The following is a 19,079-nucleotide window of genomic DNA, read 5'->3' as shown; positions in this document are numbered from 1 at the left end:
TTTGCAGAGCCAGATGTGATCTGCTTGATTGGTAAAATATCCATCAGTTCTTTGGTTGGAGCCTTTTTAAAATTTTTTTATTTTTTTAATGTTTATTTTTTGGGGAGAGAGAGAGAGAGAATGAGCGGGGAAGGGGCAGAGAGAGAGGGAGACACAGAACCCGAAGCAGGCTCTGGGCTCTGAGCTGTCAGCACGGAGCCTGATGCGGGGCTCGAACTCACAGACCACGAGGTCATGACCTGGGCTGAAGTTGATCGCTCAACTGACTGAGCCAGCCAGGTGCCCCTGTACATATTTCTTTTGGAATTAGATCTGCTTTCCTTGTTTTAAAATAGCAGAATGGGAAAAAAGAAGATATCCCTTTGATCGCTCTGTAACAGCTTGAACTTTAGTCATCTTAGAGCGCAGAAAAGGCCCTCATGTGTCCCAGCCGTTGAGGTAGCTAAGAGGACTCTGGTTCTGCCTCAGTACTAGATGCTGCACGGGGAAAGCTGGTTTCATGCATCTCTGTTCTGACTCCTGCCTCAGTTTCCCTGTCCCAGCCGAATATTCCTGGGTTTTTCCCTTGTAGAATCTGGTACAACATTTGGTCCACGGTTGGTTGATTCAGGAAACATGGAGGGCATCATCCGAGCTCTCTGTGTTTATGTTTTCCTGCGTTTACAGCCACACAACGAACATTTGCTTCTTTCATTGGTTCTGAGCCCTTAGACTTTGGTCCGGCTGATTACAGGTGACGTAATTGCTCCTAGGCAAATTTTAAAAATACAGTCTTCCGGCCGTTGGGTGACTTAACAGACCCTGCCAACAAAGCGTTATGATGAACCAAAGGATACCTTTGAGGGAGCCTCACAGGTTGTGTGTGGCTAGCGTGGGATGGGAAGGAGTGACCCTGTCTCAGGGAAAAGGAAAATGGTGCCCGGAACATTGTTGCCCCAGAGCTTGGTAAGTTACACACGAGCCCCATTCTGTTTTCAGAGACCAGGCATTTCATTGCAGACATACTTTTTCTTTTCCACTTCTTCCTTTCATTCTCCCCATGGGATCCCAGGCGGGCGCACGGTTAGGTAACAAAGGACTATCAGGGAAACATCATCTAGGAGGGGTGTATTTGTTTCCATGGTTCCTGAGAAGTTAGGGTGAAGGGAGGAGGCAAAACTTGGCCCCTGCAAGCAAGTCTTCTGTTCCTTTCTCCTTTCGATGCATAAACACGTACAGAATCCCTCTGGGCAAGGGAGACAGACAGACCTCACTTAGTGGTTCATTTAGATTCTGCATGGGAAGAAGATATTGTTTCATTCTTCATTGCAAGAGGGGCTATTTCTTCAAATTGACCGTTTTCCCCCCACACTCTTTTCCGAAGTAGCCTGTTTAAGAGCTACTCTTGCAGAGTCTGGTACTTAGGAGAGACAAGGAGAGAGAAATTCAGGCACTGAAAAGCTTCAAGACATCCCACAGGGCTGGAATGCTTTTTTTAAAGGGGGAAAAAAATCTGTAAACGCGTACCTATTTGCCTACGTACCCGAAAAGAGCCGGCTGGGCAGCCCATAAACGGCTCCTACTCAGGAGCAACAAAAGCCCGTGTCAGAAGTCAAGGGACAGGAGGCTGAGAACTAATAATAATTTTGCTCTTACACAGCGGTTTTCATCCGAAGACCTCAGAGTGCTTGGGAGACATTAATTAAATTGCCCCGCAGCCCCGTGAGACGGTCGCGTATCACTATTGCCAATTTGCTGGGGGCGGAGGGAGGAGAGATGTGCGCCTGAGTGAGGTTGGAACCAAGCCATGCTATGATGCACGTGGACCGTGGGCTCAGAAATAACAACAGGACCTCGTCCCCTGTGCAGCCAAGGCTAGGGTCACGGGCCGTGGTACCTGCTGGGCCGGCCTCGCGGAGCACCGTATGCAGAAAGTGGATAGGTGACCCACCTGCCCTGGGCTCGGAAGGTGCTGCCAGTACGCGCTCGTCACCACGAGTCATACCTTGAGTGGCACGCATGATGGCAAGTCGGGGTCACCAGAGGTGCTGGCTGCGATCCCCTTGTGTTTCAGCCAGAACAGTTGTGTGACGCAGGATGGTGATGTCTCCTCTGCCCAGCAGAAAATCCCATGATCGGTGATTGCTACCTGCCCTGCATGGGGGAAAAGGTAGTTGTGGGTGGAGTTGTCCCCCCCCCCACCCCCCGCCACCATCCCAAAGATATATTGAATTCCTAACCCCCAGTACCTGTGCATGTGACCTCATTTGGAAAGAGAGCCTTTGTAGATGTAATCGAGTTAGGATGCGGTCATATTGGATTGGAGTGGGCCCTAAATCCAATGAAGGGGTCCACGAGAGAAAGGAAATTTGGACCCAGACACAGAGGAGAAGGCCGGAGGGCGGAGGCTGAGGTTGGGGTGATGAGTCTATGAGCCCAGGAATGACCAGGATTGCTGGAAACCACCAGGGCTAGAAGAGGCAAGGAAGGGTTCTCCTCTCGAGCCTTCGGAGGGAGTGTGGTCCTGCAACCCTTTGGTTTCAGGCTATCAGCCTCCAGAGCTGTGAGAGAATCAATTTCTATCGTTTTTAAGCAACCCAGTTCGTGGTGCTTTGTGACAGCAGCCCTTAGAAATTAACACAAGAGTCTAAACATTGGGGCGCCAGGGTGGCTCAGTTGGTTAAGCGGCCGACTTCAGCTCAGGTCATGATCTCACGGTTGGTGGGTTTGAGCCCCGTGTGCTCTGTGCTGACAGCTTGGAGCCTGCTTCAGATTCTGTGTCTTCCCCTCTCTCTGCCCCTTGCCTGCTCGCACTCTGTGTCTCTCTCTCTCAAAAATAAATAAACCTTAAAAAATAAAAAGAGGCTAAACATTGGAAGTTCCAAATGTAGGATCATAAAATGGTCATTTACTTAGGTTGTTCATTTGAAAACTCATTCACCATTGTAATAAGGGAAGGAAGGTTTCCCGGAGAGATGGGGCCCTGACAGTGGAGGCGAGGATAGGGTGGGCACACTGTAATGTCAGTGACAGTGACACCTCCGTGTCCTCTGACATGGCACACGCCGATGGTTCTCGGACACTTAGGTGTCTTGGCAGGTAAGTCCTCTTGCAATTTGTTGAATTGCAATTGTGCAACTATATTTAACGCATCCCATTTCTTAATCCCTATAATGAAATAGAAAGAAAGCCAAGGAATGCATCTAGAAGCCAGATCGAGTGTAGCAAGAAGGAAAAATAATCTATAGGAATTAAGATCCAAACTGGGAAACCCAGTGCGGCTTGGGTGAGGTTGTTGACGTGTGGGGCAAGAGGTCATCGGCTATATTCAGCTTCAGTGTTGCCCCTTGTGGGCTCCTCCTTTAAAAATTTTTTTTAAATGCCAACAGTCCTGGGAGGGGCAACACGGAAAGCAATACAATAATGCCAGCCTACACACTCTTCTGGAAAGAAAACCGTCTTTGGAGTCAGATGTGATTTGGAACCCAGGCTCTGTCATTTACTAGCTCTGTGGTATTAGGCAAGTCAGGCAGCCTCTTGGTGCCTCGAATTGCTTATCTGCTAAGTGAGTGTAACGAATTAAATGAGTTGATATTTGTTCCAAAACCTGCTGTATAGTGTGAGTGTTACTATACTCATAGCAATGTTTGCTACCGCTCGAGAATTGGCTCTCCTTCCCATGGAGAATGGATGAAGGGGGAGGGCAGGCTGGGGAGAAGCAGAGGGGAACGCTGGGGGAAGAGGGCCCTGTTGACCGCTCCCGCATATCTGAGTCTGCCATGGGAAGGTGGTTTGAGAAGTTGCTTCCTTGTCCACTAGGGCTCGGGTTAACCCTGTTCCCAGGATTCTTCTTTCCTCCTCGTCTAGGGTCCCCCAGAGCTGCCGGCAGTGACAGCAGGACCCTACCCATACGGGGCCAGCCGTGGGCAATGGGGCTGCTTCCTTGTCTGCCTTTGCCCTCTGAGGCGGGGCCCATGTCCGAGAAGCTGGAGATGGTGGGCCACTGGAGGCAGGTCCAACGGTCAGTGGAATCCTCTTCACGGGCTGGGAGCCAAGGGGTGCAAAGAAAAAAAGTAGAAGTTGCTTCCATCAGACGGGACCAAGGGAGAAACCAATAATCTTACCTCCTTGGATGGTGATCTCCGGGACCCGATTAAATGTGTCGTCAGCTCTAATTCACCTAAACCGAAACAATCTCTGCCAAGTGGCTCATTAGATTATTCATTCATTCATTCATTCATTCATTACAAATGCTAACAAGTTTTGAGTATAACTTCTTCTTCTCCCCCTGGCTCTATACTTCCGAAGCCATCAGTGTCAGCCTTAAAAACAATAAAAGTATCTTTAATGTCGAGTGTCCCCCACCCAAAATGGCTGGTATTCCAAACATAGACCCAATTCCTGGTGGGTCCTGAGTGGCTCACCATTGCCCTTGGCCACCACCATGTTTTCCCCTTGCGTGGCGATGCGACTCTTGCTCTGCCACCTAGTGGACTCGCTCAGCAACTGCATCTCCCATTGGGGCGGCTTACCTTTCAGAGGTCGACGGAGGCTCTTTGTGGCTGTTCTTGCTGCTGTTGAGCCCAGGAAAGCTGGAGAGGCCCCTCTTGCCCATAAAAGCTCCCTAAATAAGTTAACTTCTTGAAACACCTTTCCTCTCTTCCTAGAACGGGGGCACCACTGCAGTGCTATGCTCAGAGGCATCTTGTCTCCCTGCGATGAGCTAAAACCCACATTAGGGCCCAGGCACTTGACAAAGATGCTCTCCTTCGACCAAACCTTAGCTAGGCTTCTCGGAACCTTCTGCTGGTCCAGGCCGGGCCTTGGCTTCCCTCTCTATTCTTGCAGCATCCCGTTTGAGCAAGCATCCTATAAATTCAGCTTAGTGAAGTTCCCCAACCCTTGCTGTCTGACCCCTCTTGAGAGAGCATGCTGGTATTAGCTGCTGTCTTCAGCAGCGTTTCTGTGGCGTTGGCCTACCAAGAATCCGCCTCATTGCTGATGCCTTCTCTTAGAATTTTCCAACCGCTGCCCCCCACTCCACTCCTTCGCTGCAAATTCCCACTTGTCCTTGTTGGAGGTGGAGTTGAGCCCCGTGTCTCTCCCCTCCTGTAGTGGCCCCGGTTGAACAAGGGGCTGCCTTACCATCTTCAACAGGTGGCATGCATAATTTTTTCTAGAACATACTCCCACTGCCACCGCAGGAGGCCTGCCCTGCCCACATGGGGCATCCAGGTTGGGGCAGACTTTCTCTCTCATCTTTCAGACTCTTGATCCCAGGAAGGACCTGACTGGTCAGATTCAAGGTCTCCCAATAACCCCCCCAGGAGGACTACTGAGGTTGGCTGTCCTATATCCTAGATTTAGATGGGTGTTTGTTATTCCAAACCATCTTTCTCACAGCAAATGAGTCTGAATTTTTTGTTTAAAAAAAGGTCTCGGGGCACCTGGGTGGCTCAGTCGGTTGAGGAACCAACTCTTGATTTTGGCTCAGGTCATGATCTCACGGTTCGTGTGTTCGAGCCCCGCATTAGGCTCTGTGCTAATAGCATGGAGCCTGCTTGGGATTCTCTCTCTCCCTCTTTCTCTGTTCCTCCCCCACTTGTGCTCTCTCTCTCTCTCTCTCCTAAAATAAATGAATAAGCTTAAAAAATATTTTTAAAAAGGTCCCACATTTTCTGCTCAGGCATACCAGGGCTCCCGGTCATGCTAGGGGTACGGTTGACATTTTCCGGGGCTCCTACACCGCCTCTTTGGTGAGAGGATTTAAGGACGAGCATCCGGCCTTCTCCCTGAGACTCAGAACCACATCTCCTTCATGAGCCTCCCCACGACTCAGTTCGGAACGACAGCTGACTGGCTGGGATGCGGCTGGAATGGCGGCTTGCTTGGTTTCCCAGGTCCTGGGGACTATGTACGGGGACAGGAGGAGAAGGGAGAGTTAAGAGATATGCCTTTGTTCTTGCTGCTGCCTCCCTGCCCAACCTCATGCTGGCTGGGAACGTGATGTGCTAATCTGGGTATTTTTTTCCTTTATGACAATCCAATCCCATCGTCCCTGATTCCCAAATGGTTGGTACAGAGAGGGCCAGGCCAAGCCTCGAATGTGACGGCAGGAAGCAAAAGTAGCCCCCCAGATTCAGGGCATTGAAGGGATCAGTTACGAGGCAGTGAGACAACAGAACCCCTGGGGCAAGTCTTTGCTGCAAACAGGGGCTGGGCTCCGCGGGTGGCTTTGCTCCAGGCACTTCACATCCATTAGCTTCCCCCCACTTTATAGATTAGGTAACCGAACCTCAGAGAGGTTAAATCACGTCCCCAGGTCCCATAGCTCATGAGTGGAGCCAGGATTCAGACTTGGGTCTGCAGATCTCTTTGACTTCCATGCCCCGGCTCTCTCCACGAAACCCTACCCCTCCCACCGGGGAGAAAAATGTGTGTGCTCCTGGGAACAGGTACGTGGCTCTGACACATTGCCTCCCGGGGCAGCCTGGCCGCCTCCCTCTGCCGCCCCTCTGTGCCACAGGTCTTATTACGGTTCGTGAGCTTGCCAATCAGATATTCGCAATAATCTCTGAGGTGACAGAAGTGGCACCGGTCCACGGACATCTGGAAGGGCTCAGGACGGCCGTGACCACTGGTCCGGGCTCCAAGCCCCGCCTGTATCCACTGTAGACGGCAGCTGTCCTGAATCTGATACCTGAGCAGGGAAGGGCGTGAGCAAAATGGCAACCAGGCCCGGAAGGTTTCCCCGGAGATACGGCCGGCCGTGAGTTATGTCCCTTCGGTAGGGCCGATCTGTGCAGCAGCCCTTGGGGAGTAGATAAGCCAGCCTGACAAGTGACCTTGACAGAATTACAGCAGTCGTATTTTCAGCTGGTTGAGCCAGTCGTGGCCAATTTCTCTAGAGCGTTAGGTGCAAACAGGTCCGCGACTCCACGTTGCACGCGCGCGCGCGTCTGCCTCTTCCCCTTCGCTGTTTAAAGTATTTACCCTGTGGCTTGTACAAGCGACATCTTTCTCTTCCCTGGTGAGCATGAGCGTCTCCGGTCTCCCCTCCTCCCTCCGCTGGGCGGGCAGCGAAGCAACGCGGACAAGGATCTTGTTCCAAGCCCATTGAGCAGTGCTAGCGTGTAGTGACCTTCTGCACCAGTAATTCCGTCTTTCGGGGATTGAAATTGATTTTCCTCCTCTCTGTGTGTGAGCACAACCCGAGGGTACAGCTCCGTTCAGAAAGCTGATCTCAGGTGTGTATTTAAAGGCGAACGGCAACACTCTTGCAAAGATAAACGAGAAAAGTTGTTTTAAGAATGCCCTCTCTAACCTCCACAAATGAACGAACGGGCTGTGGGCTTATGTTTCCAAAGAGTAGTTTTTAATTTGTCCATGCCAGTGTGTGCGTGTGCGTGTGTGCATGCGTGCGTGTGTGTGTGTGTGTGTGTGTGTGTATGTAGGCATGGGTAGGGTGGATGATGTTAGGAGAGAAGGTGTATAAAACTCCAAATTCCTGCCCACATGGCCGGACTGAGAGCCAGGCAAGCAAGGTGCTTGCTTCTGGTGTAAGATTTAAGGAGGTGTCCAAAAAATCAGCACTCAAGCGACACTGTTTTAATGTAATATATTTTTATTTGTTTTTTTTTTAATTTTTCAAATGTTTATTTATTTTTGAGAGAAAGAGAGAGAGAGAGAGAGAGAGAAAGAAAGAATATGAGTGGGGGAGGGGCAGAGAGAGAGGGAGAGAGAGAATCCAAAGCAGGCTCCAGGCTCTGAGCTGTCAGCACAGAGCCCAACACAGGGCTCAAACTCATGAACCTCGAGATCATGACCTGAGCCAAAGTCGGATGCTCAACCGACTGAGCCACCCAGGCGCCGCCGTAACATATCTTTAATAATAAGAATTAATGCAAAACTATCCATAACGAACAACATATCAGCATTTAAGATATGTTGGGGCGCCTGGGTGGCGCAGTCGGTTAAGCGTCCGACTTCAGCCAGGTCACGATCTCACGGTCCGTGAGTTCGAGCCCCGCGTTGGGCTCTGGGCTGATGGCTCGGAGCCTGGAGCCTGCTTCCGATTCTGTGTCTCCCTCTCTCTCTGCCCCTCGCCCGTTCATGCTCTGTCTCTCTCTGTCCCCAAAATAAATAAACGTTGAAGATATGTAAACAATTGACGTCACTGATCTTCCTTTTAGCCTCAGACTCCAGTATGACTCAGCACAGCACTTTTTCGTGAACTTTTGCTCTGTCCTTCATCATTGTTTTTTTTCACCTTAATTTTGATTTTTAAAATCTTGAATGAAGATATTATTTATCTTGCTGACTGAGTTTTGTGGCATCTCTGGAAGTTTCCCACGCTGGTTGAATTACCTCTTCGAGGTCCCTGCCCCCTTCATGAAGGCGTGGCCCGAATCAGAGGCAGGGCTGTTTCCGAGACTGGCTGAAGATCCTAGCTGGCATTTATTTTCAGTTCCCAAACCGGAAACGAGTTGTTGAACTATTCCTCTAGCTGGAAACTATTGGAGCCCAGAATGGCACTCAGGTTTTGTCATTTGCCTGGTCATAGCTAAAGTCATCTTGAGAAGTAAATCGGAATTGGTTCTCTTGGGGGTAGTGTTGATTCTGGATACCCCGTGCACGGTCCAGGAACTCTCCAGGCCATGGGAAGATACAGTGAGGGTCTTGGCAGGGGCTCAGCTTGAAGTTTGATGTCCAGTCCTTGCTGCTGACGTTTGCAGAGGAACCCCAACCTCTTCTCCCAAGCCACCTAGCTCACGGCCTGTGCCCAGAGTTCCTCCCCCGCACACGTCATTGTCACTGGTGTGCCCACCAGCGAGAGGCTGTGTGGGTATCATTTCAATAGCTGCCCTTTAAGGAGATGGCCTGATGGCTTCTGGAAAAGCTGTTTCATAATTGTAAAACCGACCTCTACTCCTCGGCGCTGCGACCCACGGGCGTGTTTCCTGGCAAATCCATCTAATCCAAAATTAAATGACGTTTCCTGGCAAGAGATGGGCAAGCGGTCGAAAATACCACAGGAGCTGCTGGCCTCCACAGGGTAGCTCTTCTCCACAATCAATAGCTCAGTTCATTCCTGGGTCTATTAACCGGGAAGGTGGAGGGGCGACGTTGTGAGTGCGGAGTCCTGCCATTTGGAATAAGAGACCATCGGGAGGCTGACTCTGGTTTTTAGTTTTAACTTGCCCAGGGTATTCTGTCCCATCTCAACCCTCCCCCTCTCCTAGGCCTTCTTTGAGGAGTTGATATCATCGCTCGTACCCAACCAAACATTCCCAATTTTCCCTCTTGAGCCATTTAGATCCCATTCTGCTGCCAGAATGATCTTTTTATTCTTTTTAAATGTTTATTTCTTTATTTTGAGAGAGAAGGCACAGGAGGGACAGAGGGAGAAAGACGGAATCTTTTTAAAATGCTGACGTGAGGGTCGCCTGGGTGGCTCAGTAGGTCAAGTGTCTGACTTCGGCTCAGGTCATGACCTCGCGGTCCGAGAGTTCGAGCCCCACATCAGGCTCTGGGTCGACAGCTCAGAGGCTGGAGCCTGCTTCGGATTCTATGTCTCCCTCTCTCTCTGCTCCCCCCCCCCCCTCACCCTCTGTCCCTCCCCAAAATAAAGAAACAGCATTTTTTAATGCTGATGTGATTGTGTCGCTTTACTTTCTAGAACCCTCTGCAACTCCTTCTAGGCTAGAAGATGAGGATCAGGTTCCCTATTTTGGCTCTGCCCAAGTCACTGTGCTCACGGCTCACTCTTCACCCCATCCATCCACTTTGCAGCTCTGTCTCAACCCCTGGGCCTTTGCACATACCCTGCCCTCCCGTCATACTCCAGTTTCTTGTCTTAGGGTAACTGCATGGCTGCCAGCCTTCTCAGAGCTGAGCAGCCGACAAGGTGGCAGTGGGGTCTCAGGGCTCAGCATGTGGATTTTTAAAAAAATGTTTATTTATTTTTGAGAGAGAAAGAGACAGAGAGCACAAGCAGGGAAGGGGCAGAGAGAGAGAGAGAGAAACAGGGGAACAGAGGATCTGAAGCAGGCTCTGTGCTGAGAGCAGAGAGCCCGTTGCAGGGCTCGAACTCATGAACTGTCTGGAAGTTGGATGCTTAACATACTGAGCCACCCAGGCGCCCCATAGCATGTGGACTTTTACCCATTGCCTTGATGTCAGTAGAGTGCCACTCCCCTGCCCTCCACCATACCTGGTGGTTTTGTTTGGAGCCTTTCATGTTCATTTCACCCCCCAAATAAGACCCCTGCACCCCTTGATAGGTGGGGATGGGAACCAGTCTCCTGCCTCCCTCCTGCCTTCAACCATACTCTAACTTCTGAATCTTTCTAGGGTTCTAGAGAGCAGATCACTGTTCACCCTTGATCTCCCTTTTTGGAGGCACTTAAGACAGAGCTTTCTCGAGGGTTTGCTGACATCGTTGGTTGGACTTCATTTTACTTGTCTGTAGAATCACAAAAATCATACATTATTTTCAATTCCGTTGAAGGAGTTGAAAGAGCTAAGCCCCAGGTGACTTCTCAGCCGGGAGTCTCTTACAATTAGTCAGGGAACTAATCGTGGAGATGTTGTGACATTTCTCTTTCTTTCCTGGTTGACTGCGGTCCGAGGGAAATCAGGCACTGTTGGCTCAAGGAAAAACCAGCCAATTAATGTACATTTGTTTTTAGATTAAAGTAAAAGGGTCATTGATTGTGCGTATCAGTCTCGTTTTTTAGTTTAGTTTTTTTTTTTTTAATAATTTCTCATTTTAGTGGCCTTTTAAAAATAGATTAATTGCCTGGCATGGATAATGGAGACAGTGTGTCGGGTAAGAGAGTGTGTGAAAGGAAACCAGCAGGTGCTCATGCTGGGGAAGGGAGGTGTGAGTGACGTCACCCTCTGGCTAGGGGAGTTAGCCCGCATCATCAGGGTCCCCTCTGTGACCGGGTGGGTAGTCGCGTAAGGGAGAGATGTTATTGGATCAATTAAGTAGATCGTAGCCCTTAAAAGAGACCAAGTTCTCGTTACGCTCTCCAAGGGTAATTTTTATTTACGTACACGCCGGCCACAGAAGTCTGAAATGTGTTACGACTTAGTATATGTTACCGTTGTCTGGGGACATCACCCTGAATTGCTACTTGGGTCGCTCTGTGTGGTCACCGCTGGCCACGGCCAGTTACTGGGCAGTGCTTTCCTGGCAGGCGGCGGACAGGATCTTAGTGCCACGATTATTTTGGAAGGGAAAACGAGCAGATGTGCCCCTGGCCTGACTCTCGGCCTGCCCTGGGGACTCGTGTGCCCATTCTATGGGGGCTCTGATGCCCTAGGGCACGTAGTTTGCTTTGGGTTAATTGTTCTTACTGTAGGAAGGTCTGGGTGAAACCGCCAGGTCTTTCACCAGGGCCAGAAATGGAAAAATCTTTCAAACAGCAAATGAAGTTTAGTTTGGCATTCTGAGAGCTCATTAGCCTGAAAGCATACACTTGGCCTTGCCTGTGGGTTTGAGGAAGGGAATGGCGACGATTCGGTGTTGATACGCTCTGCCATCCGAGGCCAGCCTCCTGTCCCTGGGGACTCCTAGAGCCCCGGGTTTGGCTGAAGTCCTGCCTCAGACCGGCGCTCCTACCCTGTCTCTTTGCTGTCAGGGGAAGGATGGGTCCACCGCAGACTCTCATTTACTCGGCAGGAGCATTTGGCTCTGTTGGGTATCACACTTGGTCTTTTCTTTCTTTTTTTAAAAAAAATTTTTTTTTTTAACGTTTATTTATTTTTGGGACAGAGAGAGACAGAGCATGAACTGGGGAGGGGCAGAGAGAGAGGGAGACACAGAATCGGAAGCAGGCTCCAGGCTCTGAGCCATCAGCCCAGAGCCCGACGCGGGGCTCGAACTCACAGACCGCGAGACCGTGACCTGAGCCGAAGTCGGACGCTCAACCGACTGAACCACCCAGGCGCCCCGACTTGGTCTTTTCAAATCTCACTGCTTCCCACAGCCATGCCAACTTCATCTGACGGCCCCCTTTACCCTGCCACGATCGGTCTCTGCCTCCTGTTCCCCCATACATGGTCTACACCACCGGCAAGTTCAAAATGATATTCCTGTGATTTCTTCTAATGTCTGAGTATCTTCTTGACCAGCCTGTGCCCGTGGAGGACTTTGTCTAATTTTTTTTTTCAGTTACATGGTTCCCACATATGCCATTTACCCAATTTCTTAAAAAAATTTTTGTAATGTTGATTTATTTTTTGAAAGAGAGAGAGAGAGAGAGACAGAGACTGATGTGAGTGGGGGAGGGGGCAGAGAGAGAGGGAGACACAGAATCCGAGGCAGGCTCCAGGCTCTGAGCTGTCAGCACAGAGCCGGACGCGGGGCTCGATCCCACGAACCGTGAGATCACGACCTGAGCCGAAGTCGGAGGCTTAACCGACTGAGCCACCCAGGCGCCCCAGTTTACCCAATTTCTGATGTGGCTAAATTGCATCCCCTGGGCAAAGAAATGTACGAATCTTTGGACAGTCACAGCTGGGTTTGAAAGCAAGTTGGTATCAGTGATGATGTAGGAGTTGTGCAGATTTATGTGACGAGCTTGTCTGATAAGCCACGCCACCAGGGCGGCAAACGTCCGTCCTTTCCGACCTGTAGCCAACACTTATCGGTCTCTCATGGTGTTCTTCGAGTGAAGGTCACAGACGCAGATGAGGTGCCAAAGTAAAAACAACTCGTTTTGTCATGAGCTGACTCTGTATGTGAGGGAGGGTGAGTGGGAGCAGAGAAGGGCAGAGACAGAGAGAGAGAGAGAGAGAGACAACCAGGTGCTGTGGACCGAGGAAACGGGGGCTGACAACTTAAGTGGCAACATAGAGACTTCCAAAGAGACAGAACGGGCCATTCTAAGACTGGTTTCTGGGACTTCGTCCTGGCAGAGCTCACAGAGGGACTGAAAAAGTGGACCGGGGCTCGACATGCCTCGAGGGTCAAATACGTGGAGTCTGAACCTTGACTCTGCCAGTCACTTACTTTGAGACTCGACCCCGTGCCCCAGTTTCTTGTGTGGTGGGCGCCGTGAAGACTAAAGAGCCAGCCCTCGTGATTGCTCCTTGCAACTTGTAGGAGTCTGTTTCGGAGGGTGGAGGGAGGCGGGATTGCAAGGTGACAAAGGCCAGGGCTGTGTCCAGGGCTGTGTCCAGGGCTCTCCAATGTAACTGGAGGTCAGGCGGTAGGACCCGGCCGGGTGCAGAAGGAAAGGCATCATTTGCTCAGGGACCAGAAGGGATAGAGTGTGGGCCAGCAAAGAGGAGAGAAAATACCTTAGGAAGAAATCCAAATCAAAGCCGGGGCAGGCCAGCCTAAGGGCCTGCGTGGTCCCAGAAACCCCTGGAAAGCGCAGCACCAAGGGTGAACTGTAACGTAAACTGTGGACCTTGAGTGATATTGACGTGACGATCGATGTAGGTTCATTGATTTCAGCTGTTTTCCCACTCTGGTGGGGGACGTTGGTAATGGGGGAGGCTCTTCATGTGTGGGAGCAAGGGGGGGGGGTAAGGGGAATCTCTGCACCACCCCTCAATTTTGCTGCAAACCTAAAACTGCTCTAAAGAAGAAAAGTCTTCCAACACTTTTTTTTTTTTAATATGGCCCCAGGAAGCAAGTATTACATGTAGATAAATAATGTCTAGTCAATGACGAATGGACCATTTCACTTGGGTCTGGGCATTGAAACCTTTATTAATACAAAGTGGTTGTTTTTTTTTTTTTCTTCTCAGCAATCATTTTATGCTAGTGGCTCAAGTTGGCGAGAGATTATTTGACACTATAGTTCGGCCTCCTCTTCCTGATGTTGCAGGTACGTGTTTGATTTTAATCCTTCTAAATACGGTATTTTAGGGGCTCCTGGGTGGCTCAGGTGGTTGAGCCTCCGCCTTCGGCTCAGGTCACGATCTCACAGTTCGTGAGTTAGAGCCCCACGTTGGACTCCGTGCTGACAGCTCGGAGCCCGGAGCCTGCTTCGGATTCTGTGTCTCCCTCTCTCTGCCCCTCCCCACCCCCCATGCTCTGTCTCTCTCTCTCTCTCTCTCAAAAATAAATAAACATTAAAAAAATTCTAAATACAGTATTTCACATTCACTTGCACCAAATCGCATGGTCTCTGATTCAAATCATGACTCCAGGCTGCCAAGCTCTTTTGGAGACTGAGATCTGTCCTCCAGCATGCTAGAGGGTGTCCCCAGCTTTCTGATAAATGCAGATTTGATATTCATGTTTGATATGCTTTTACCGACCGAAAGGGTAGAAAAGATAAGGCGAGGAACAGTTTCTGTAGAATTCCATCAGCGATTTCTTTCCAGCTTACTATGGGCCCGTTTCAGTCGGCCAGGGGGTGATCATTCCAGCCAGGGTGCCTGATACGGAACCTATTTGCCCTGAAGGGCTAGTGGCCGTGCTTCAGGAAAGGCCAACCCTTTCCTGTGATCCTGGCTCTACTGTCTCTCTTCGAAAGGAAACTGCCTTGCCTAACCTCCTACTTAGGAAAACTTGCTTCACGTTTGTCACTAGTCCGCCGTGCTGGCTTCTCCAATCGCCTTTGGCCTGAGGCAGAAAAAGCTCGACCCATCCGAACTAACAAAAATGAAAAGAATTTTGTAATTTGCAATAGATAGATCTGGTAGTGAAAGGATATGATCGGGCTGAGTTGGGGCTGAGGCACCCCGGAGCTTGCCTCTGCCTAGGGAGAGAGAGAGAGAGAGAGAGAGAGAGAGAGAGAGACGAGGAGGTCTGAAGGCTTCCTTTGTATCTGGGATCGCTCTGAGAAGCGCATAAAAGTGTGGACTCTCTCCCCCAGGGAAATGTACAAACGAACACATATATGACTTTTTGCTTACGGTTCCAAGACATTTATACATCTTCTAAGTCTTGGGGTAGTTAGTCCTAAAAAAAGAGCTAATAAATCTGGTTGGTACTGAGATAGTATAGAGGATTCACAGAGAGAAATGGGGTTGGAGAGAGACAGGCACCCCTAGACCTGCCTCATCTGCTGAGCTCTACACGCTGGGTTCTGGTCTACCTGACCTTTCCAATAAACCCCACTTTTTTTAAAAAATGTTTTTTAATGTTTATTTATTTTTGAGAGAGACAGAGACAGAATGCAAGTGGGTTAGGGGCAGAGAGAGAGGGAGACACAGAATCCGAAGCCGGGTCCAGGCTCTGAGCTGTCAGCACGGAGCCTGACGCGGGGCTCGAACTCACGAGCTGTGAGATCATGACCTGAGCCAAAGTCGGACGCTCAACTGACTGAACCATCCCACTTTTCCTGAGATAAATTGAATGAGTCTCTGTTTTTGCAGCTGGAGGTGCCGACTTAGTCAGGTCGTCATGAACCAGTAACACAAGCCACACACCCTAGAGTCACATCTGTATCTCCAAACATCACTTTCCAAGGGCATCATTTAAAAAAAAATTTTTTTTAATGTTTATTTTTTTTTTCAACGTTTATTTATTTTTGGGACAGAGAGAGACAGAGCATGAATGGGGAAGGGGCAGAGAGGGAGGGAGACACAGAATCGGAAACAGGCTCCAGGCTCTGAGCCATCAGCCCAGAGCCCGACGCGGGGCTCGAACTCACGGACGACAAGATCGTGACCTGGCTGAAGTCGGACGCTTAACCGACTGCGCCACCCAGGCGCCCCTAATGTTTATTTTTGAGAAAGAGAGACAGAGTGTGAGCAGGGGAGGGAGGCACAGAATCCAAAGCAGGCTCCAGGCTCTGAGCGGTCAGCCCACAGCCCGACTCGAGGCTCGAAGTTGCAAACCACGAGATCACGACCTGAGCCGAAGTCGGACGCTTAACTGACTGAGCCACCCGGGCACCCCTCCGAGGGCGTCATTCTTGACCCTCCATTCTTCTTTCCCAGGGGCAAACCCATTTCTTCCCTCTCACTTATTTGCCTCTATCCTAATGATTTCTTTGCTTCCTTCCCAAACCATAGACCAGATATCCAGCCCCTTGCTAAACAGCTCTATAAATTTTTGCCCCCTAAATGTTGCAAATAAAACTTCCAAAAAGAGCCCATAGCTTTTCACAAAAAAAGAAACAGAAAGCAAAAACGGAAGCAAGGCATCCCCAATTGCTTTTCTCTAAATGTGCTTTGTCTTTTCTTTTTTCTTTTTTTAATGTGTCAACAGTAGCCATTCTATGAAGCCTAAGAAGCGTCCCTGACGCGCTTCTCTCATCTGACGTCAATCCAGCCAATCATGACAGCTCGCTGCTTCTGTCCTCTGCAAAGTTCCCACACCCGTGCGTTTCTTTCACCCCCCCCCCCCGCCACGATCCTGTTCTGCCTTCCTCATCCATCACCTGGATGAGTTTTGTTGTAAAATAAAAGTCTAATCTGTCTCCCTGTCGCCAACCTTGACCACTCTGATCTGTCCTTCAGTGGTAGCCGCGTGGTCTAAGTGACAAATCTGAGAGACCCCCGCGTGAAACTCCTTGGCGCTTGTATGGAATCTACGAGACCAGGGGCGCACGTCCTACAGGGCGGCAGGGGGTGGGGGGTGGCCTCCACAGTGTCTCCTGCTTATTGTCCGTCTAGTACATCTCTTGCCCCCCCCCCCCCCGGCACGTCACTTCATGCTCCAGCCAGCTGACCCGCCTACCCTTCCCGTGACTGTGCTGGGGAAGCCCTTCCCCAGCTGAAGGTTTCTTACAGGCTCCTCTCCAGCTAAATTCCTTTTGGGGGTCTGAAATACAAATACACAAAATTACTGACCTTTCCATAAAGGAATTGAGAAGAATTGCACAGCCCTCGCCACATAGCCAAACATCATAAGGTTTCATTTAAAGATATATAACATGTTAAGCCTATCTAATGTCTACTACTTAAGGTCCCCAGCGTCCTTCTTTTGGTGATCTCTTGGTGGCTCCTTTCCGGCGCCAGTGACATTTACCCTGCGACCTCTCCAGCCATCCTCGCTTCAGCCTTTTATTTCGCTTCTATTTCTACCCATCCATCCTAGTTTTCTCCCTCCCTCCTTTCCTCCCTTCCTCCCTCCCCCCTCCCTTCCTCCTTCCCCCCTTCCTTCCTTCTTTCTTTCTTTCTCTCTTTCTTTCTTTTTCTTTCTTCTTTTCCTTTGCTTGTCTTTTTCTTTCTTTCTTCTTTTCCTTTTCTTGTCTTTTTCTTTCTTTCTCTCCCTTTCTTATTTTCCTTTCCTTGTCTCTTTCTTTCTTTCTTTCTCTCCCTTCCTTTCTTCTTTTCCTTTCCTTGTCTTTTTCTTTCTCTCCCTTTCTTCTTTCTTTCTTTCTTTCTTTCTCTCCTTTCTTCCCTCTTCTTTCTTTCTCTCCCTTTCTTCTTTTCCTTTTCTTGTCTCTTTCTTCTTTCTTTCTTTCTCCTTCCTTCCCTCTTCCTTCTTTTTTCTCTCCCTTTTTTCTTCTTTTCCTTTTCTTGTCTTTCTTTCTTTCTTTCTTTCTTTCTCCTTCTTTCCCTCTTCCTTCCTTCCTTTCTTCCTTCTTTCCTTCCTTCCTAGAGACAAGTATGATTCTCATTTAGATTTTCCAACTAGCATCCTTCTATTCATCACTCCATCAGCAGAAGCAACATTCTTCTAGGGACTGACCTTTGGAAACTAGGGTGAATCTGAAACATATGGATTTTAACAGATATGTGAATTTGAAATATCACATAAATTTTTAAATAACTCATTTTTTCTGGTTATAACAGGAACTTCTGCTCATTGAGGAAATATTAGAAATCACAAAGGAATATAAAGAGGAGCACAACAGTTACCTCATCGCTAACTACCACAGATGTAACATATTTCTCTCTCTTTCTCTGTCTTTGGTTTGGCCAGGATCCCCACCAGAAACCACGATGAATCTTTCCAAGACCACTTAGAAGGCCGAAATCAAGCCTAACTTGCAACCAATTCTGAAGAAAGTTGAAATTTTCTTTCCTTTTAATGAGTGCAAACCAGTGCAACCCCGGAACCCAAAGGTATTCACTCTCGAGAAGTGAATGATTTAATATTTGACTAGGAAGCCCACGACATGGTTCAGAATTCTAGGAGAATAAAAATGTAGTGTGGGTTTTAAATACGTCTGTAAATTCTTTGCCATTTGCCATTCCTTCTATCAAGAGAGAGAGTCGGATTCCTCTCCCCTTGAATATAAACAGGCCTTAGTGACCCAGTTTCTTGAAGGTCCTTCCAGAGATTTTTAAGCACTTGAAAAAAATATACGTATGTACTTCCCCCCTCTTTTTTACACATCGTTAGATACTTTGATTTTTTTTTTTTTTCAGCCATCAGTACATTTTGGAGATCTTTCATTCTTTTTCACAGTTGAACAATATTGCTTTGTCCAAGTCCCTTTGTAATGGACATTTAGATAGTCTGATCTTTTGCTCCTACAATGTTGTGACGAATAATCTGGCATATACATCGCTTTGCATATATGTGAGTATCACTGTAGGACAAAGGTCTTGAAATGGAATTGCTGGGTCAGAGGGGAGGCACATTTGTAATTCTAATAGATATTGCCAAACTGACCTTTGTAGCCTTCCAATTTATTTCCTCTCCAGTGATAAATGAGTTCCCCATACTTCAGGCCTCACCAACCCAGGACCTTATTGGACTTTTGGATCTTTGCCAGTCTGAGTGACCAAAAATGTCTCTCAGGGCAGTTTTAATTTGTACGTTGTTAACAAGTGATGTTGACCATATTTCATATGGTCAAGAGCCTTTTCATATTTACTTTTCTGTGAGCTGTTTATATCCTTGGCTGACTTTTGAATGGCTTGATCGTCTTTAAAAAAAATGAGTTTGGACTCAACCTATTGGGGAAATTGAGACGTTGTCTATGATGGGAGAAGTAGAAATTTCCCCCCGATTTGTTGTCTTTCTGACTTTATTCGTAACACTTATTGTATGGAAAAGTTTTATTTTATTTTTCCATAGGAGAATGTATTATCTTTTCTCTTGTGGCTCCTCAATCTTACGTCACAGTTGGAAAAGTCTTCCTTATTCTAAAATCACTAGATAATTTTCTTCTGCTTTTTTCTTCTACTTTGGGGTTTTAAGTTTTTACATTTGGAATTTATCCAGGTAT

At 48.7% G+C, this 19,079-nt stretch overlaps 1 long non-coding RNA gene across 1 annotated transcript; it reads left to right on the top strand.

Moving 5' to 3' along the window:
- Positions 1-6,692: 6,692 nt before the first annotated feature.
- On the top strand, positions 6,693-18,181 carry LOC125166220 (uncharacterized). The gene is made up of 3 exons (XR_007152399.1): positions 6,693-7,226; positions 13,747-13,826; positions 17,825-18,181. It is a non-coding gene; the product is annotated as an uncharacterized LOC125166220 (long non-coding RNA).
- The last annotated feature ends 898 nt before the right edge of the window (positions 18,182-19,079 follow it).

The sequence above is a fragment of the Prionailurus viverrinus genome, chromosome B2 (genome assembly GCF_022837055.1).
Source record: "Prionailurus viverrinus isolate Anna chromosome B2, UM_Priviv_1.0, whole genome shotgun sequence".
NCBI lineage: Eukaryota > Metazoa > Chordata > Mammalia > Carnivora > Felidae > Prionailurus > Prionailurus viverrinus.
Note: the sequence above shows the minus strand (reverse complement) of the source record. Positions and strands in the feature narration are given on the sequence as shown.